This window comes from Eubalaena glacialis, chromosome 3, assembly GCF_028564815.1.
Source record: "Eubalaena glacialis isolate mEubGla1 chromosome 3, mEubGla1.1.hap2.+ XY, whole genome shotgun sequence".
NCBI classification, from domain to species: Eukaryota; Metazoa; Chordata; class Mammalia; order Artiodactyla; family Balaenidae; genus Eubalaena; species Eubalaena glacialis.
In genome coordinates this window covers 73171378-73193490 of record NC_083718.1, presented here as the reverse complement: position 1 = coordinate 73193490, position 22113 = coordinate 73171378, and the positions used below count along the sequence as shown (strand labels likewise).

General features: G+C 43.7%; 1 protein-coding gene and 1 non-coding gene across 8 annotated transcripts in view; both read left to right on the top strand.

Annotated features, from left to right (window-relative positions):
• The window catches only part of PBX1 (PBX homeobox 1), a 315946-nt gene that overhangs the window by 119702 nt on the left and 174131 nt on the right, over positions 1–22113 (top strand). The gene's annotated exons all lie outside the window — the stretch shown is intronic.
• On the top strand, positions 14886–14989 carry LOC133089237 (U6 spliceosomal RNA). Its single transcript, XR_009700616.1, has one exon. It is a non-coding gene; the product is annotated as a U6 spliceosomal RNA (small nuclear RNA).

Here is a 22113-nt window from a genome sequence, read left to right as displayed (position 1 = left end):
CATGAGTCCCTCTGGTTGCACTAGTGGCCACCACCTGTTCTGCATCTATTTTAAGGTCTTCATCAATGACACATGACCCTATCTCCGTTCTCCCATTCATCTCCCAGTATTTACCTTTCTAGATTACAAGGCTTTGCTCTTTTCCATAAAATGGTTGGCATCCTCAGATTTAGGCCAAGAAAAAATAGAGTTTAATTTCCATTCCAAACTTGTAAGCACACAGCTTTTCATAAAGATTGTAGTAGCGCAGGCTGGGTCTTCCCTGAAGGAGTGGCCCTTCGTGTCGCCATCTAACTGAGGAATGGTGGGTAACAGTCCCCTCTGAGAAGAGCCAGCCAGCTAGAGGGTGGAGCCTTGCTTTCCGCTGGCACCCAGGGCCGCTTGGAGAGCTGGCGACCTTCCTCCGGGGCTCCTGATATCGAGCTGGGGAATGAGTAATAGGGACTCGCCAAAGTGTTTAAACACCAGAATTGAAATTAATGTCCCCTCATTGCTGGCTACGCTGACAATACATTACAGCAAACACCTTCCCAAAGTGAAATGAATGTTTGTTTATCCTCATGAAATATACATCAAAACATGTTGGTGGAAGAAGCCCTAATGAGGGAAGGGGCCAGGTTTCCTGTTAATTCCAGGCAAATAGTTAACCGAGGTGCAGGTTTCCTTTTTCTTTCTTTTCTTTTCTTTCCTTTCTTTCTTCCTTTTCTTTTCTTTTCTTTTTTTTTAAGAATAACCTGTCCACAGCTGTGTATCTAGGACATTAATATGAGTTTAATGAAAACTCCAGTTGATCTGTCCAAAGATATTGATGAGCATTGCCCAGCCATATTAATCATCTCCTTGAGGGAGGAAATGAAGGGAATGGGCGAGCAGGTTTCTGTCAGATGCCAATCCAGATGAAGAGATGTGAAAAAAAAATTTTTTTTTAACCTTCCACAGATACATCCATTTCCCGGGACGTGGGTTGGCCCAGGAGGGAGTGAGAAGGACTCATGACAGCACAGGAAATTCTGGGGCACATTTAACGTTAAATCATTAAGCTTCTGCCAATAAATCCATTACTGTTAATTATATCGAGATGGCCAACGATCCACTGATAATATTCCTTCATTGATTTTCATTCGCCATGGATCGAGGTTCTGGCTTTCATTTCTTTGGTGTTTTCATCTTTCATTTCTTTCTGCCTCTCCTCATCTCCCCCCCCCCCAACGCCCCCACCCCGTGCTTCCCACACCCATCCCTCCCCCTTCCCCCTTGAGCTTTTGCAGAAATGCAGTTCCCCTCTCGCTGGTGATACAGTTCTCTCCCTAAGTGCCAAATGTTTCTTGATAGGAACAAGCTACATTTCTTTATGGCTTATGGCAAACTGCCTTGATTACTTCTACTGCTGTACCCATTATGTGAATTAAATATGTATTCAGTTGCATGCTGCTTGCAATGTTATTGCAGGGTGACATATGGTACTGACTCAATTAGAATGAAACTAGCATTAGATAACCCTTCTGATTACATGCATTCTGACCGGCTCCTCCTCGGCCTCCCCTCTGTGCTCCCTCTCTCCAGTGTCTGCAGGCAGCAGGTTTGCATTATCCGTTATCATCTCCACCACATTGGATGCTGGCCAGGGGGTTGGAAAGGGAAGGGGGGCTGTGGTCTCTGGGAAAGAAGGCATCTTGGACAGACAGACAGACAGACAGACAGAATAAAAGGGCTAGTGGGGAAGGAATATTAAGGACTCTATGCTTGCATTTGGAATTAACCTTTAATGTTATATTTTTTTGGAAGTGGTTGTCAGGCCTGCTGTGAGAAGAGACCAGAAAGGTCTCCCTCGGGTTGGAAGATCAGAAAAGGAAAGAAAAAGAATGACTGTGAAATGACTGCTGTGTGTGTGATTAGTTGGTCCTTACCTTGAAAATTTTCATTTAAAAATAGCACCTTTTTTCCCCCTAGTTCAGAGCTCATACTTATTCTAATACCAGTGATACATTTTGTTTTTATAGCACACCTGAATCATATGTTAACCCATTTGATTCCCATCAGCACCATACAGGGAGAACAGGAATTGCCATCCCCATTTTACAGATGAAGCAGTGGAGACACAGAGAGGCTACGTTACATTATCGTTGAAGATCGCAAAACCACGTGGTGGCAAAATGAGGAGGAATCCTTAAGAATGCAGAGGGTTCTGAAGGGCCGCTCAAGGATGTGCTATAAAGTGATTGAGAGTTTTTAGATCTTAAAAAGGAAGTATTTTGACTGTCTGGGCAGGGGCAGTAGTTACTGGAATATCTCGTGTTGTGAATTGCTACAACACAGTTCACACCAGAGAACAGCTGGCGTATAACATTTCCTTGTGAAGATTAATTTTCTCTCCTTGATCATTTTCACCATGTTTTAAGCAGTTCTAAGCTCCCTTCCTTTTGCTTTTCCTGCTCTATCACTTCTACTTGCCAAGGAAGAACCTGGAGACCATTCTCTCTGTCTCATCTAGCCACACCTGAGGCTACAGTATCCTCCCGGTCCAGAGCCTACCCCAGGACTCGCAGGCCATCTTGGATTTTCTCAGGGGCTGGTAGAAATGCTGCTGAACCCAAAATTGCTTGCCTGACTATGGCGGAATCATCTAATGGGACTTCTTGCCCATGCCAGCTCAAGTCCACAGGTCTGTTTGAGCATCTACTGTATGTATTTGTGTGCGCCAGACCATATGCTATTGGAAATACTAAAAATGTATATGGTATATGGTCATATAAATTTATATGGTATACTGGCCATAGGCAGCTTATACCCAGGCAGAAAAATAGCATGAGGGTGAGGGTAAGTGTAAGTGAGGATGATGTGAACTCAAAAGTACCGTAGATGCACTTATTAACCTTCGCTAGAATTCCTAGAATTATGCTGATGCTTAGCCCCAGTACCTTGAGTAGAGCAGGCACTCACCAAATGTTGGTTGAATGGATGAGTGAATGAATGAATGAGAGGGATCAGTCTGATTCTGGTAATAATGAGGCAGGTTTTCTTGGAGGAGATGGGGCCCCTTATAGATAACACAACCATCCATCCCATCCTACCCCTCCCAGCCCACTTTCCTACTGCAATAATGATCACTAATTTATAGAGCACTTTACACTGAAAACAACCTTTCAAAAAACACTGAAAAGATATACAAGAAAGGAATAAACATGGTTACCTGTAGGGGCTAGCGGTGAGGTGGGAGATGGGGGAACGGAGACAAGGCTGGGACCAAGACTCAGCAGCATATGGGAATCATAATATGTACGTCGTGGATGTGTTTTTATATTGTAAATGTATTACCTGTTTAAAAATAAGATTAAAATCAAAAGACCTTTCAGGGAGCATTAACTTACCTAATTTTCACAGCAACCATGTGTTATAGGGGAGAATTTTAATTATGTTCTAATTTCACATAAGGAAACCAAGGCATAGAGAGGTTAGGTAACTTACCCAAAGTCATGGAGTTAGTAAGTTGTAGCGTGAAGACTAAACCCAGATTGGGTTCTTTCCACCATAGCATATGGCGTCTGTGAGCCTTGGCCCAACTGTGCTAATCCCCAGAGGGGTGCCTGTGTGATTGGGGTCCTTCCTGGGACCTCTGTTTGCCAAAGTAACTGTGTGTGTACTGAGGTCTCTGCAGAAGGGGAGAAGATGTGGGATTAGGGGCCCTCCCCACTGCCACTGAAACACGGCAGATTTATATTCCCAGTAAGATCTGACTTGGAGCTACAAGAAGAGTTGTCTCTGAACCAGCCCTGCAATTCAGACTCTCTCTGGGGGAAGGAAGGCAGCATGGTAGCTTTAACCTGGTCCTTAGGGTGGGCCTGCTATTCTCTGGGCGCCTCCAGAGGAATCAGGGAGGTATTACAATTACCGTAATGCCTAAGAGGACCTGAGGACAAATCTGGCATGGAGAAATGCCAAAAATTGTTGGTCATGTAAATTTAGTAGAGCAGGACATATGTTTTTGAGGGTGAAGTGTGACATTTGTATGGCATCCTTCAGGTAGGTGTCTCCTTTACTCTGTAGATGTTTACACTACCTTCGTTGCTTAGAAGAGCTCCCATGTTGCCAACCCTGCCCCTCGCCTCCACTCTTTCTCCTTGACCTCTAGCTAGGGCTGCCTCACTTAGTGGAACAGAGGGAGAGCTGTGCCTTCATCTGTTCTCATGTATTCTCACTTAGTATATCTGTCATTCCATTGCAGCTTTCACATACTTTTGCTCTCCAGGCCCAGCTAGTTCAGAGCAAGGCCTGTTCCTGAGTATCACATAGCCAGTGAAGAACTGATCTGACCATAGACTCCAGGAGGGAGATTTACTGCCCTGAACACCACAATACCTTTCTTTTAGCAACCAGTCTCTAATCAGAGGTTATCTTATTTCCCTGTTTGCCCTTCAGAAGAGTTAGGTCAGTGTTCTCTGAGGCCAGCCCTTTTCATGTGCCGTGTTCTGTTTCGATTTTGTCTAAAACTGTCCAGTGTATCTTCTGCACCTCCTGACTCAGGTCCTACCTCCGTGAAGCCTTCTGGTAGGGCTATGCCAGACTTTACGCACCTCCCCCCTCCACCTCCCGTTGATTCTAAGATTTCTAACTTCTAGAAAGTTTCTGTGCTTCTGCTGAGGTGAGATTTCTGCCTCTCCAGGACATGGGAGCTCCCAGTTAACAAATCCAATCTACACTCTTTTCAGTTGTAGGCTCATGCTGTATTTACTACTAATGATCTTTCTACAGTGAAACTCTCACCTCTCCTGATTTCCATTTTATCCTGATTTGCTTCATAGCTCCTTGGTGGGGCCTTCTCAGTTAACCTCAGGGGTGCATCTCTTTTGACTCATCACTGCAATATTCCCCACCGTTGCCCATGATTCCATTTATCACCTCAATACTTGTGGCTCACAAATGTATCTACTTGTAATCTCCCTGAGGGCAGGGGACTTCTCTTTCTTGCCAACCTTTGCATCCCCATTGAACAGCACAATGCCTGAACCAAAGCAAATATCCAGTAAATATTTATTGAACAAGTGGTAAATTAAAACCTGTGTTTTCCACCCAGACTGATTCTGTGAGTTTCAGATCTGTGTGTATAACTGCCAAGCAGGCATCTCTGCCTCTACATTCAACAGAATCGTCAAACTCTGCACATCCAGGGCAGACCTCCTCAGCCCCCTGGTCCACATCAAATCTTCTTCCTCTATTCCTTCTCTCTTTCATCTGCCCAATCCAGAAACCTGCTATCTGTGTTAGATTCTTTTTTCTAAGCCTGCCCTGCCCCCCATCGAATCATTAGCCAATTTGTGTTGATTCTGGCAGTAAACATTTATTGAATGCTCTATGCCAGAGTTGGTGCCAGGTGAGGGAATACAAAGGTAAACAAACACACCCTAACTATATCCCATATCATGTGTCCTCTCCATCTGCCACTGTCCTAGGTCAGGCCCTCACTGTCTTTCACCCAGACAGCTGACCTCCTAGCTGGTATCTCTGCCCCAAATATCTTCTCACTGTCCATCCTCTCTAAGGCCCATCATGACACTCTTAACGTGCAAACCTGCTTGCTGTACCCCTATTGAGAATTCTTCACTGGCAGTCCCAGTGTCAAAAGCTGTAGTCCTGAATCTCAAAACTATTGTGCCATGATCGGTTGTGAAATATGTCACAAGTAATTTTGATATTAATAACAGTCTAAGACCTGAGGTTTGCAAATTATTTAAAATTTTAAACTAATTCAAATTATCACCATAAAAATGTCACTTTCACTCACTTGAAGTCCCATATGCTTTCCTGAGTGGAAGAGAAGACGTAGCTTTATAGCCTGCTGGGAATTGTGCATTTCTGTGGCATACCCTCTGGAGTATGCTTTAAATCTGATCATCATTGAGTGTGCGGGTCTGATGGACGCAAGGCTGAAGTCTTCAGGATGAACCCTGAAGACTTTAGTGTAACCTACGTTAACCTTATGATCTAGCCCTTGTCTATTTCTCCAGGGCTCTTTCCTACCATTTTCTTCTATTTCACCACAGGCTGCAAATACCTAAAACCTGCTACTTTTTTTTCCTCATACTTTTGAAATCGTCTCCTCTATTAGGAATTCCCGTACCTACCATCCCCATGGTGAAACTACTGCTAATTGTGCAAATCCTAGCCCGAGTACTCTGATCCAGTGTTAGATATTTCTTCTTTGTGTTCATTTTACCTTGTATATTCCTTCAAGGTAATATACAACTTATATTACTTAGTCTTTGTAATTTTATTTTTTGCCCATCATTTTAATTTTTACATGTTTATTTTCCCATTGGACTGTAAGTACTTTGAGTTTATTGTCTTTTTATATTCTTCTCCCAATGTTTTAGGACAGGCTTGGGCATATAGTAGGTGCTCCATAATCATTCATTGTATGAACGAGGGAGTCATATAGATACCATCTTACCCACTGATCCCAACATTCTGCAGAGTCAGGCACCTTTAGTACCATATCCTATCTTGATGTCCCTAGACAGGGAATCTAAGGAGCAAGTCCTAGCTCATCCATGTGTGGTTATATGGCCCAAGACATGTTCCATAAAACTTCGATACACCTGTTTCTATATGCATGGTCTATTTGTGGGACTGCCCTCTGAAATGGGCATTTAGACCAAATTGGAGGAAATATTGGGAAGAGGATGCAGTGGGTAAAATGAGGCGCATGTGTTTGTTATTGATCCTGTGGCACTGAGTGTCCAGCAGAACGGTTTAGATAAGTGGTAAGAAAGGGAGGTTCCTTGAGCACAGATGACATATGCTGAAACCAGAGTTAAGGACCTTCTGTCTGGTGAAAATGTGCAGGGCGTACTAGACTGGAGAGAGATTGAAGACAGGAACTTCAGCCAGGAGACAAAAGGACATGGGGTCTGAGTAAACGAATGGTATTTTGGGGAATGAAAAGGATCAGGCTATTTTGAAAGAAAGATTAGCAGAGCCTGCTGACCACCTAGAGAAGGAGGTTGAAGGATAGGTATGACTCAAGGATGACTGAATCATTTAATTCATTTATTAACTTTTGAGATGACAGATGACTCAGTACAATGAAAAACTGTTTAACAATTATAACTGTCCCCAAATAGCCAGAAGGTGTGGTCACAGATGCCCACTTAAGCCTGTAACTGTCAGAAATGAGGCTTTGCCAGGGTTGTCACAGAAGCCTCTGCTGCGTTGTGTGCAAGTTTGAACTAGGCTCTGAGATGTCGTCCGTCTTTACTTCTATGTATCTATGTTTATAGGTTTTCCAATCTGGTTACCTGGGAGGATGGGCTTGGCATTAATAAAAGCAAGGAAATTAGGAAAGGGAGGGAATTTGGATGCTGGCTAGAGTTTTGTTCATTACAAATTGGGGAAAATTATTTAGTTTCATAGAATATTGTGATTGCTTCTGTATAATTGTTCATTTTTTCTTATGGGCTACATCTCTGACATTCATTTGACTTTATCTCCCTAGAGACAAAGCGTGATCTCCTAGAATCATACTTTATTTGCAGGTGATTCCAAGACTTAGCTCTCAAGTTTCTGGGGCCTCCTTTCTGTGAGGAGCCAGAGTTTGCAGTTGATCAGAATAAAATAGAGTGGGAAAGAAAGAACTTGGACTTTGGAGTCAGACTGACCCGAATTTGTGTCCTGGATCCTCCATCTACTATGTGACACTGGGCAGGTTACCTAATTTATCTTGTGTTTGTTTCCTCAATAATGAAAGGGAAGATCAGAACATCACCTACTTCATAGGGTTTGGGGAAGGATAATCATAATAAAAATAGCTAATACTAACTTAAGGGTTAACAGGCACTGTGTTATTTACATTCATTATTTCTTTTAATGCTCCCTGCAAAGCTGTAAGTCCTATACTATCATTGTCCCCATTATATGGACCAGTAAACTGAGCTTAGAGGGGTTAAATAACTTGCCCTAAATGACCCATGTAGGAATTGGCAGAATAAGAATTTGAACCTAGGTTGAATGACTCTAACAGCTGAACCCTTAATGACCAAAAGAAAGCTCTGTAGCCTCCCCAAAATCATGCTTTCTGTGAAAATCTGGAAGCTCTCCTAAGACCCCCATTCAGATTAATTACCCCTTCTACCTTGTTCCTATAACAAATACCTATAGCTTTTATTAGCATGTATTTTATCATTTTTCAACCCTTTATTCAACCTTTAATTTTAGTCATTTGTTCCTAAGTTCCTCTCTCTTCACTAAATTACGAACGTTTGAACACAGGAACTGTGCCTACCTATGTATTTTCCCTCCAGTGCCTTCTTTATACATAGGCATTCTCAATATTAATTTGTTGGAAAGAAATTATATGAAAGGCTCACTCCTTCCCTAGGGGGGACACCTTTGGTGCCATGAGGTCACCTTTGCCTTTCTGTCACCAAAATAGAAAGATTAAAGTGTCAAGGAGTACTATGAGCGGCACTAATGAAATATGATCATTTAAAATAATGAAATAGGGCTTCCCTGGTGGCGCAGTGGTTAAGAACGCACCTGTCAATGCAGGGGACACGGGTTTGAGCCCTGGTCCGGGAAGATCCCACATGGCGTGGAGCAACTAAGCCCGTGCGCCACAACTGCTGAGCCTAAGCTCTAGAGCCCGTGAGACACAACTCCTGAGCCCACGTGCCACAACTACTGCAGCCCACGCGCCTAGAGCCCATTCTCTGCAATGAGAGAAGCCACCGCAGTGAGAAGCCCGCGCACTGAATGAAGAGTAGCCCCCGCTCACGACAACTAGAGAAAGCCCGCGCACAGCAACGAGGACCCAATGCAGCCATAAATAAATAAATGAAATAAATTAAAAAAATAAAATAAAAAATGAAATAAAGTCAGTTAGTCTGAGTAGAGTCCTTACATCATCCGCCCTGCCCTGCAACACACAAACGTCATAAAAGCAGAAGTGGTCTTTCCTCAGTACGTTGTTTGTGATGTTTAGAATTGAACCAGACAAGAAATGAAGTATTGGGAACAAGTTCCTCCTTGCCTCCGGGTATCAGAAATACTCCATCTCACTTGGTCTTAACTTTTTTCTCTCATCGGCCCCTTCAGTTGGAATGCAGGCCTAGTTCTAAGGCTGAGATGTGCTGGAGTCTGACCTCCCCTTGGTGGGGAGTGGGTCTGGGCAGTCGAGGTGGATGTGAGTGAATCCCCATGGTACCCATTATCGAGAGGGTTAGGCCTCGAACCTGTCCTTTTCTGCATTCTACCACACCTGAGATGGAAAAAAGAAATTCCATGACCCCTTATGTAGCAGCAGAGGGAGAAAGCAAGATGCCCACCTCTGAATACCTTTAGGTTTAAAAGTGCGGGATTAACTGATACACACTACTATTATATAGAATAGATAAGCAACAAGGTCCTACTGTATAGCACAGGGAAGTATATACAATATCCTGTAATAACCTATAATGGAAAAGAACCTGAAAAAGAATATATGTATGTATGTATACATACATATATATAAGGTAAATCACTTTGCTGTACCCCTGAAACTAACACAACATTGTGAATTAATTATAATTCAAACATAAAACAGAAACAAAACAACCACAACAAAGTGCCTTTTAACTGCTCTTGGGTGCAAAGCTGAGTAATAGTAACGGTCCTGTTGGTAAAAATAATGATGCACAGAGTATTTCATACTTATCAAGGAAGTTTCATACACAGTACCTCTTATTCCCGTTCTTTGAGAAATAGCCCTGTGCAGATGAATAGAAGGAATCACAGAATTGTGTTTGGCTGTGTTCAGTGAAAGGCCGTTAGTTGTTTTTCTTGTTTTGTCTTCCGTCCCCTCGTTCTTTCCTGATCCTGAATGAATCTCGCTGTAGTTATTGATACATCTCACCATTCAGCACCCACTCTTGGCAGCCTCCCCCACGTGAAGCGATGGGGCGTTGGCACAGAAGGCCTCTACGTGACCCAGTAAAGGCTCCGAGCACATCAGTTTGTGTAATTGACTCAACAGAGTGCCCGAAGGCCACCCCCCCCAAACCCCTTGACTCTTATTTCAAACGTGATTCTAACTGGATGGTTGTCTGGTTTCCCCACCCCTGCTGGAATATATGCATGGTCATCACTAATATTTACTGGGCACTTTTACTACTGGCAGACACTGTCTTTAACACTCATGGGTATTAACTCAGGGAATCCTCACAACCACCCCAGGAGCTAGGAAACACGATTGTCCCCATTTTACAGGTGAGGACCCAGCAGGGAGGGGATCAGAAACAAGGTCCCACAACCCATCAATCAAGGTCAGCTTTGGCTTCCAGGATCTGGTACCACAGCCATGTGAACTATAACACTGTACTACCTACGAAGAAGAGGAAACTCTGCGAGGCTCAGTATAACTATAAAGAGCCCAGCAGATGGAGTTTACGTAAAACAGGCTTGCAGACTCCCACCTAGCAGTGGGCCTGGGTGATAATTGGCATTCATAATGATGAATGATTTGGGTTCTGAAGAGGAAGCCAAGTTATGTTCAAGATTATCCATCTATCTATCTATTTGGATATCTTTTAAAGAAGCTAGAGGAAAGATAACATGTTTTTAAATGATTTATATCTAAAAAGATGAAATCAACCCAGTTTTGGTAAACCCCTAGGAATAGGGAGACGAGGCAGCTTTCTAGAGTGGTTTCTTTCTCAGGAGTTAATGTTTTCTTACCTTTCTACCTGCTCCTGGCTTCCAGAATCTCTGTTCCCTGGGTGTCTCCCCAGAACAAAGGTTATAGACCCATGGACAGCCTGCATCTCCTCCATGGACTCTTGTTCCAGAAAAGATGACAAGAATTTATGAATCACCCTACACTGTGAATGGGGTGCCCTGTACCCACTCGACATTGTTGCTTTGCTTCTATGGTGGCAGGTAGAGGGAATGCAGTGCAGTAAATACCAGTGCTTCCATAAACCACCATGGACGTGGTAGGGGGGTGGTCAGGGGATTTGAGAGCAGAGAGGGGAAATCACTTCTTTGCCTGGAAGGCAAATGCCGTGCCTACCCCTTCAGGTCTGTCTACTGGATGAGAAGGAAATTCTCTTCCTTGCTTCTGCCTTCCCCCATCCCCTTTCTTTTTTTGTTCCCTTTTTAGAATAATGTAAAATAAAAAAAAGCCCAGCAGAAAGGGAGCTGTGATGCTGTCGTCCCTGGCGTTGATGTTATTTATTTTCCTCAGTTGCTGCTCTGGAAGCCCGGAGTTGACAGAGCGGTTTTGTAGAATAGAAACATTATAGACTGTTACTGTCAGAGTGTTAAATGTGATGGATAGAGAAATAGAGGCGAAGGAGGGGACTTAATACTGAGAGCCAGGGTGCTCATGGGAAAATAAACCATCCGCATATAAGAAATGAATGAGGTAATGTGGCAGGAGGTAATGGGCTTTCGCCACATGCCGGAACAGAGATGCTTATTACAGGGTGTGCTTAACCCTTGGCATGCTGATTTCCCTTTGTGGGTTCCAGGGCTCTCCGCCGTGTCCCTCTGTGCGAGCACGTGTGTGGCTTTTCTTCAGGCAGGGAAGCAGGCGTGCGCAGAGGAGTGGAGACAAATGTGTGCTTAATAACACGGTATTAGCAGCAGCCTGTACATCAGAAAGCCTTGGCAGCTCCCGAGGGGCTCGGGATCCCCGGGGCTGCGGGAAGCAGAACATGCCCTGATTGCTGGGTTAGGGAGAAGCAGGGAGGCGCGCTGGGGGAGCTGGGGGCTCTGTTGATTTCTCCACTGGGGACTGCTGAGGGGTGCTTTGGTTCCCTGGGAGAGAAGTTCCTGATTCATGTTACTCGGCTTCCTTAGTGGCCCCAGAAGATTCCCTGCCACTTTATGTAGCCAATGCCTAGCTGTTCTCCCACTGCCTGGGATGTGGTGGCTTTGCTGTGAGATGGGAGGGAGAGGAGCAGACAGTGGTCCTCTTTATTACCTCCTTGTCAAGTAGTACAGAGCCTCTGCTGGAGACGTAATAAAGGTGAGCATGCCAGGGGGAGACCTGGCCTCAGATGGGATGACGGAAGGAGTCCAGCCAGCCTAGGTGACGTGAAGGGAAGTGAACTGAAAGGTGACCAGGTTCCATGAGCAAGGTGCTTTCCCTTTGTATTGGGTTCCCGTGACCTTTACGACCCATCTTTGTGTCCTGGTGGTGGCCAGCCCCGTGTCTTGCACATGGCAAGCATTTAGTAAACTGTGAAGACTTGGTTAATAGGGGCCCTCATCTAGCTCTGGTGATTACATGCTGTGTGGCCTTGAGCAAGTCATCTACCCTCTCTGGGTGTTAGTTTTCTCATCTATGGTGTGGGGATAATAACACCTCATAGATTTATTATCAAGATTAAACATACTCATACTAATGAAAGTGTGGGCAGGCTATAAAACATTACACAAGCACCAAAGTATTACCATTATTTCTGCAGTTAGTGACAAAACAATACCTGTGTATCAAGGATCCAGTGAAGAACTTCACCCAAGAAATTAATGTTTTCAAGCTAGCAGCTTCACATGCTTTTACCCAAACAGTGCTGTTCTTGTCTGATGTTAAAGTGTGTCTCTTTGCTTTCAGTCGTGGTCACATCAGCAAGGACACCACCCTGGCTGGATGTTTATATTGTAGGCACCGGGTCAGTGGGAGCCTCGGAAACTCTTGCAGGGGACCGTAGTCACCTAAGAGATGTGGTATGCCTCACACTCCTGTTCAGAGTTTTCACAGAATCACTGAATTTTGGAGTTAGAAGGACCCTTAGTCCATGTCCATCATTGTCCTTTATTTAGTTTGGAAAGTGCTTCTTGCTGAAGCACAGACTTCACCTCTAGCAGCTTTTGGATCTTTTCTCTGGAGCTCTTCTATAGAAGATGTTCCTCAGCCCAACCTCATCCTCTGAGATCTAGCTGCTGCCTCTGAGGTCGTGCCACTAGGAACCCTGTCCTTAAGATGGTCCACATTCTGGGGATTTGGGGATTGTCATTTAAGCTTTCAGAGATCCTCAGTATTTCCACAGGAGTAGAAGGACCTAGGTTGGCTGGCCCGGTCAACCGTGGTCTGGACTCTGCCCCAAGTCTTAGGTTAGCATGTGGTGCCCACTGGTGAGGTGAGGGGACAGTCTTTCTCCCTGCGTCCTTTTCCCTATTTCTCTTTCTCACTCATGGGTCCAGACCTTCCAGGCAAGTTGGTTGCCTTGCTGTCCCCCCGCTCCTCCTGGGATGCTTTTTTGTCTTCTATGTATATCGAGTCTCTATCCATCCTTCAAACTTTGCTGCTTCTTATTTTTTTCCCAGTAATTACAACTTGCATTGAATCTTCTCTTCTCCTGATTCTTCAAATTTGTACTACTGTATGTAACATCTGGCTATATACAGTTATTTGGTATTTCTCTGACTGTTTCACATGAGACTATCTTGCTAATAAGGGTATTAAAATGTTCTCCAAAAAAGGATATATCCTGTATATATTTTTTCTTATAATTGGCATCCCACTGCCCTCTTCTTCAATGATTTGTCATCTACTTCATTATAATGCTTTTAAAGCATAGAGCTTTCTTTTGCTTTTTCTGGTTTTTCTCACTAGACTAGCTGTTCCTTATAGAAAGAAGGTATCTTTGGTTGTCCCAAGGCATCTAGTATATAGCCTCTCTTGTTATTTCTTCAACTTATTGACAGTTTTTAACAGAAAAGTTCTCTTCCTGCACTTGTCTAGTTTACACACTCAGACATCCTTATTTATATTCAGCCTTGAATGGAATGGGAATGAAATCCATGTATAAAGAAAAATGGTACTAACCTGTGACAGGATCTTGTCTCTCACTAAATAATATTGTTGGTACATTTGAGTAAGAGAAGCTCTGAGGATTAGATGCAATGATGCATCTACAGAGTGTAGAATGATGCATCACACATAGCAGGCATCAGAACTTGTTAGTTACAGTAGTAGTAGTAGTAGCATCTGCAGTAATATTGATAATTGAGAAGTAGTAGAATGTAGCAGTAATACCTAATGCCCACTGATCTGCCTTTTTTGCTCTATTTATGTTTTGGTCGAGTTCCACATATAATCAGATAATGGAGAGAATCTATAAGCTTGGGAACAGTAACGCCAGACCCTCTAAATGAGAGTCTTCCCTGGGCTAGTGGGTTCCTTCTCCTTACTTATTCTAAAGGCTGGGACCCTACCATGGTGTCTTCCTGAGCACCTCTGCGGTCCCAGGATATTGTCTTCAAATATGTCCCGACAAAAGCCAACTCCTTTTGGGTTCAGGAAGGAAGGTGTATTTTAGGACCAGTGCGGTACAAATCCCTGGATTTGTTTAAAATTTATAAAAAGGACAATAATAAAGGAAGAGGAGGAGAGATGCAAATTCTGGCCTTTTCAGGAGACTCTTGCCTCTCTGCATTTTTTAAATTCCACTAGGATGCCCAGAATAGTAAGATTTGCAGACTACAGAGTTCAGGGGAAAGGCAGAATGACGCAGAGCTTCCAGGACAATTCTTTTCCCTTGTTGATTAGTTATTTTTCTACATCCCTTTCTTTTCTGTGTCAAAACACAGTGCCAGTCTTTGAACTTCACCAACTATGATCTCAGAAATGTGTGTGCTGAGGCCCTTCATCTTTGAAAAAGGGAATGATTGGGGGTTCAGGAGGGACATTGCTGGTGTATTCAGCAGGCAATGTCAGTTGTTCTCAAGAATAACCTGGGGGTGTTTATGAAATGCAGCTTCACAGGCTTGGCCTCAGCAGGTTTGCTCTGTGGCCTGGAAATCTGCATTTCATGAACACCTTTGATGAATTCGATGCCTGTGGTACATACTTTACTCTTTGGGAAATACCTCTACCTCCACTCCTCTTCCATTCCACTGGTGGTGAAGGTGCTCACTTCAACAGCACATAGAAAAATTGAGAAGGATACAGAGATGATTAGCATAGGCTTTGCAGGAGGATGACGTGCACATTTGTAAAGCATTTTGTAATTTTTCACTGAGCTGTACACTGGTGATGTGTGTACTTTCCTATATCTGTGTTACATACCAAAAGTTTAAAAAAGCATCTGTTGTCCTTTTATTAATATCACTGTGATAGATGACCCAACCCAAGAACTTTTGACCTATATCAAGAACCTATTTTTAACCATTTAAAAAAAATTTTTATTTATTTATTTATTTATGGCTGTGTTGGGTCTTCGTTTCTGTGCGAGGGCTTTCTCTAGTTGCGGCGAGCGGGGGCCACTCCTCATCGCGGTGCACAGGCCTCTCACTATCGCGGCCTCTCTTGTTGCAGAGCACAGGCTCCAGACGCGCAGGCTCAGTAGTTGTGGCTCACGGGCCTAGTCGCTCCGCGGCATGTGGGATCTTCCCAGACCAGGGCTCGAACCCGTGTCCCCTGCATCGGCAGGCAGACTCTCAACCACTGCGCCACCAGGGAAGCCCAAGAACCTATTTTGAAGAGAATAAAAAACCGTTAGTATGGATCCATGGTTTTCCAGGAGGCAGCTGCCATTTTAAGGGATATTAAGAGGCATGGGAGTCCGCCTTTGTTAACAAGTGTAGTCTGTAGCAGTTCTGGGGTGGGGTGGGGACTGAGAGGGGATACAGTGCTCCTTGAGCCTCCTGATAGTATGAGGCGCTTATGGGGATGAGGTCTTTTGGTGTCACCGTACATAGGTTCGAATGTTTGTTGTCCGAACTGGGGGAGGAGAGCATGTCAGAATGTGGCCCTGAGCACTCGTGGAGACGGGGAGAGTGAGGAGAAAAAAGAGGGCGTCCTGAACTCACCTTCATGAGTGTGAGGCTCAGGCTTTTCCCAACGTCACTGAGATGAGTCGTATTTACTCAATTTTATTTGCATGGCCCCATTCTGAGAGATTTGCTATATTTATGAATATAATTTTGCATTTACCCTCCCGCACCAGAACGTCCATATTTGAGTTGACCGTTCATTTTGAGTTGGCTGAGTTGTGTTTGAGTGTGCGTGTGCCCTCACAGGGCTGTACGATGAGTATGTACAGGCGTGTATGTATATATCTGTCTCCATGTGACTGGCCATCCTGTTCTCATGGTCTCTTAGAGAGACTTTGTTCCAGAGTGCAGAGACTTATTTTACCAGTTCCGCGGACCACCAGCCATATCATGTCTTTTGATTTTTAAAAACCTGGTGTTTGCAAGTATCTATTTATTCCTCTCTAACTTGTTCCACTGTGTTATTCTAAATGCGGGAAGGCAGGGGCACTTGAGGTTGGTGGTGCAGAGTTGGGAGAGAGAGAGGAGTGTTTTAGTCAAGCTGGGTTGTGTGTCATGGATTCCTGGGTACAGGTTCCTTTATCTGTGGTTAAGCTATGGTGGTGGTGGGGCCGGGAGAGGGAGAGGGGAAGAGACCCTTTGCCCCTTAACACCGCCCCTCCCAAACACACATAAATACAGGCAAACACACACACACTGACTCTTTGCTGATTATCATGAGCCTAAACTCATTTCATCTGAGATGACCAGCCCCTGCTGGTCAGAGCCACGGTGTTCTCACTGGCTGTTAATCAGAGTCTGGGAAACTCTAGCCACTTGTGCTGGATTCGGCTTTCTGTCTGAACCCAGCAGCACAGCTGCTCTCAGACCTGAGACATGTCTGGAAGGAAAAGGGATGGTTCCTCCTTCTCCCTTTTCCTAAACCTCTCCTCCACACACCTCCAATAGCACCCCTGAGGACCCAACCACCTTGTTACAATGGGCTCTGGCGTTCAGAGCAACTTTCCTACAAATCTCTTTTTATTGGCATTTCCTCCAATTTACCCATCCCTAAATTACATTTGAATCAGTGGAGAGAAAGAGAGAGAAGAAGAGGGGAGGTTCCCCCCCCTCCCCCCGCTCTTGGAAAAGCAGCTCACAACCAGCTTTATTTGGTAAAATGCTGCAATAGATGCTTGTCAGAAATAATTTATTCCTGTTAGCTGTAATCTGAAGGAAAACAGATACAAGTCCTATAGTTAAAAAAAAAAAAAGTAAAGTAGTCTTGCTTTCGCTGACAGTACAAAGGTGTCATATACAAGAAGGATTGACACAGACCAAGGGGTCTTGTGGGAAATATGATAATAACTATAAAGAAGACAGATTATTCCCCAGTTGCCAACATTCAAACCTTTTTACAGTCAGTTCAAACATATAAAACTTTATTGCTCTAGCAGAAAGGGGAACAATTTCTGGTTGCACAGCTTTCCCAGGGCTGGGTTTATACTGTCTGTGTTATTGCTCTATAGTGGCATTTTAAAGTTTATTGAACAAGACTTTTACAATTGAAGGAAGTATATAAAACTGTAAATTTATTAGATTTTTCAGGATAAGTGCCCTTTCTAGTTGTGCTCAAGAATTCGGAGCTACGAGAAACTGCTAGTTACAGGACTTATTAATATTAAAGACTGAGGGTACGCACATTTTATACCTTAACTGATCGCACAAATAATATTATTATATTACTGAACATCAGAGCTCTGATGCTATGGAATTGGATGGATACACACATGTAGGACTTTAAATGCCAGACGTGTCTATTTTTCACTGGCTAAAAAGTTAGCTTTTGTTATATCTTACTTTATTTGATTTTAACACAATCGGTTAGGATACCCTCCTTGTTCAATGAAGGGTGTCTCAGGGTAAATGTTTTTTTTTTCTGAGATCCTTGCTGATTTTCCAGCATTTCTCACTGTTTGCATTGAGACTGTAATGCAACTACAGGTGGTAGATTTTAAGAGCACACTTTGTGGGGGGGTAGGGTGGGATGAATTGGGAGATTGGGGTTGACATATATACACTACTATGTATAAAATAGGTAACTAATGAGAACCTGCTGTATAGCACAGGGAACTCTACTCAGTGCTCTGTGGTGACCTAAATGGGAAGGAAATCCAAAAAAGAGGAGATATATGTATACATATGACTGATTCACTTCACTATACAGTAGAAACTAACACAACATTGTAAAGCAGCTATACCCCAGTTAAAATAAATAAGTAAATAAAAATAAAATTTAAAAAAGAACATATTTTAGGTGAAGTAATATATTGTAGCATCCACAAAACGCAGCTATTCTTTTGATAATCAAAATACTATTAAAAAAAGTTCTCTTTTATGTTTTCCAGCTTCTCATTTTTCAAGTCTTTGAGGGACATGATTTGAGGAATTTTGAAATGTTTGTGATAATCCATATCCGGGTTTCTCAACCTCTGCACTATTGACCTTTTTAGTCCAGAAAATTCTTTGTCGAGAGGGGCTATCCTGTGCACTGAAGATGTTTAGCTGCATCCGTGTTCACTACCATAGATGCCAGCAGCATCTCCATTCCTCCACTGTGACAACCATAAATGTCTCCAGACATTGCCAGATGTGCCCTGGGGGCGTACTCACCCCCTGTTGAGAAGCACGCATTTATACAGTATTATGTCTTTGAAAAAAATAAATTTTACTCTCTCTAAATAAAAAATATGGGCTATGTCTGGTAATGAAAAAAAAACCTATAGTTACCAAATATGATGAATGGTAGGATTATTTACTTCCAGAAATATCTGACTGTGGACTTCTCTTAAATAATGTACTCTCCAAAGAATGTAACAGAACTCAATTCTGAAAACCGTACATATGATTTCTCAGAACTACATTGCTCTATAACAGGAAATGTCCTGTTTGCCCGCCTCGGTCGGAGGGTGTGTGTTTATAGGTATATCTACTTATGAAACTGGATTGCATATTCTTTTTTGTGTTATCTGTGATTCACCGCTATGTGTTTGCCTCTTTGATTTTTCATATGCATATGCAGAAACATATGCATATATATACATGTTTATATTATGTGACTACACAGGGAAGGATTTGAGAAGTACAGAGACAGACAATTTTGATTATAATTTTCTCACTTGACAGCTTTAATTTTGAGGTACCATCAACTTGCCTTTAATTATCAATTTGTGTTCTAGCATTTTTTTAACCTCTTCAGAAGGTTTTATTAGTGGATACATTAAAAACATTCCAAGAATTTGTTTATAGCACCTGTTCACCTTCGTGCTACCTAATGTTATGCAAGTTGTCTGTGTGTGAATGGCACTTTGATCTGGGGTTTTGTGTTAATTTGCCTAATGGCCACAGCATTTACAGAAATAATTAAGATAATATGTTTTCAAAAGAGATTAAATTTTAAAAAGCGTTTAGTTTTTGAGTGCCTGAGTTTTGGAGTTCTACATTTGCTTTTTTTTTTCCTCCTTTTTAAAAATTCTATACACTTGTGACTTACTAAGCGGTATCTTGAAAGTGTCTTGAATCTGTTGTTCTTTTCTGTCCCTCTGGCCTCCGATGGCTGGGTAATGTTAGCCATATGACAATGTGTCTTTTCTTCTTTTCTCCCCATCTCTGTAGGTGCATCAGGGTTTTTTTTTTTGTGAAGATGTGTGACATCCTTAAGAAGTACGGTATAACTCAGTTTATTCAGTAAATGTGTTTCTGAGAATCTGGGTATAAATTGCATGAATGGAAAGTAAATCATATTAGAAATCTGCTTGTGCGTCTGGCTAAGACACCTATGATGATCCTCATAGTAAACCAAAAGATCTGTTCACAAGCACCCCTTTAGTTACATCTGGCTTCCTTAAATCATAATACACCTTGCTTGAATGTTTAGACTACCTGTGTCCATACCAGTGTGGTATTTGTTGTGAAACACACACACGTAACATACCTGTCTTTAAACTTGACCATCAGAGAATGTGTTTGGCCCCTATTTGAGGGACTGCCACCCCTACAAATGATAGCCTCAATGCTTTTCAAGGTTAGATAATACATACAGTCGAGGTTAGATAATAAATACAGTCTTATTATGATTTAAATCATAAAAAGAACCTGAAAGATGTGAACACACTGACTCAGGCATACGCAACCCACCCCTCCAAAGCATTCAGGGTGAAGAGGGAAAATCTTCATCAAGTCTTGTTACCCTTTTGGATCCTAAATCCTACTTCCAGGTACCACAGAGGAGGCAGCAGCAATGCCATCTTAGAAAAACCCTCAACCAAACAAAAGAAGCCAACAAAAGAAACTAAAGAACCCTAACCCCAGTCACAGCTAAATTCCCAGGACGACTTAGGTCCTATACTTGTCCTGAGTTCCTAGACTTTCTCGGTAAGTTTGCCACCTTCAAGGGCGAGTTGAAAGGGACCGTGAACTCTTCAGAGGCTGAAAGGGAACCAGCAGGAACAACATGAAACAGCAAATGTCAGGGAAGTCAGGAAGCCCTGAATCTTTTATGAGACCTTGGATATTCTGATCACAGCTCCACTGACACCGAGATTGGAATACAGATTACAGGAGGGAGCGTCCGTGACATGAAGCCCAGGCTTAAATCTTTCCAAGGTTTTAACGTGGCTTACCATATGAATATTTTGTTATTTTATGTGGCAGTGTTCCCACAGGAGGCCAGGAAAGAGAGCGCTGACTGAGCCAGGGGTAGGACAGGTCTAGAGGTGGGAGGGAGGAGAACAGGATTGTGGCTAACGCCATTGTGGGGGGTGTGTGTGTGTGTGTGTGTGTGAGAGAGAGAGAGAGAGAGAGAGAGAGAGGGAGAGAGAGAGAGAACAAATCCCCGCCTCATATAAGACACTGATACTAAAACCACTAGGGCTGTTTATGAATTCATGAAAGCTTCACAATGAAAGGAAGGAAAGACAAGAGGAAGAGACCCCCATGCTGAAATGAATTTTATGCTCAAGAGCTTATCTTGGGAACGCAAATAGGTTTAAGAGTCTCCAAACTAAGACGCCCTTTTTGGAAAAAGGGGAAGAAAAAAACCCAACGGCTTTGGAGCCTGGAAGCACAGTGAAAGGATGTGGAAATGAGAAGCTGCTGCTCCCATGGGGGAAGCCACGTGTCCTGCTGCAGTGACGTTGTGGGCCGGAGGGAGGTCGTCTGGGTGCTCGCCCTTAAGCTGGTTTAATTCCCAGCAGGGATCCCGGTGAGGACTGCAGGCCTAGCAGACGCTCTGCATTGTCTTGATGGCGGGGGGCGGGGGGCGGGGGGGTGGATCATGGCAGGCAGAGGCTGGCAGAGCCCCAGAGAGACGCAGGCGCCATGGGGCATGTAGCGAGGTCCGTGGAGTGCTAGACTTCGAACTGCTTTGCCAGAACAAAACTTGGCAGCAGATTTGAGAGTCTGGATTTTGCTTTTCTGCACATGTCCACATCTGGTAGGTCGTGCTGTCTCATAGCCAATCTGCAAGTCAGTTAGGTGAGGTGGAGTGACCCCAGCCTAATGCAGGCCACAGAGACCAAGGCTGAGTGACTAAGTGACTGTTGGAGCCCCGGCACAACGGAGATCGGAACCGGGGTTCCTTGACGCAGCCCTTTCTTTGATCAGAGCACGTCGACTACTATAGCAGCTCTGGAAGGGGTGGATGGGGATGAGTAAGGGGTAGTTATTCACAAACAGGAAATATTTATGTGTCAGGCACTGGGTTAAGTGCTTTTAGCACACGTAATCTTTGCAATACATCTATGGCACAGGTACTCTGATTATCCCCATTTTAGAGATGGAGAGACTGAGGCTAAGGCAGAGTTAGAAAGTGTGGTAGAGCCAGGTGTGGAATCTAGGCTATCTCCAAAGTACTTGGCCTTGAACACCCACTGGGCGGGTTTGGGCTGAATCTGTTCCTTCATTTCAGGCAGCATTTATTGGATGCTTCCTCTATGCTGGGTTCCATGCTAGGGGCTGTGGGTCAGACTGGAAGAAGACAGCGCCCTGGCCCTTCAGGTTGTCACAGTCATGGGGACACCCAAGCACATCAGCAATGGCAGTGGTGTCATAAATGCCCTGAGACGGCTGGGCACAGTCCTCGTGGGGCCCAGCAGCCCACAGTGCAGCAGTGCAGAGGGCACAGGATGGCTGCAGCCCACCAACTTTTTGTGATCACATTTGTCACCGTCGACTACCCAGAAGGCTCCACCTGAGAGAGCTGGCCTTCTTTCTATGACAGTGGAAGCTTCTCAGAAGAAGAGGGCTATGGACAAAATGGGAAGCAGACCCTCCAGAAAAATAGGCCCAGCTGCTTGTCTCAGGAAATCCTCTAGTCTTGTGAGC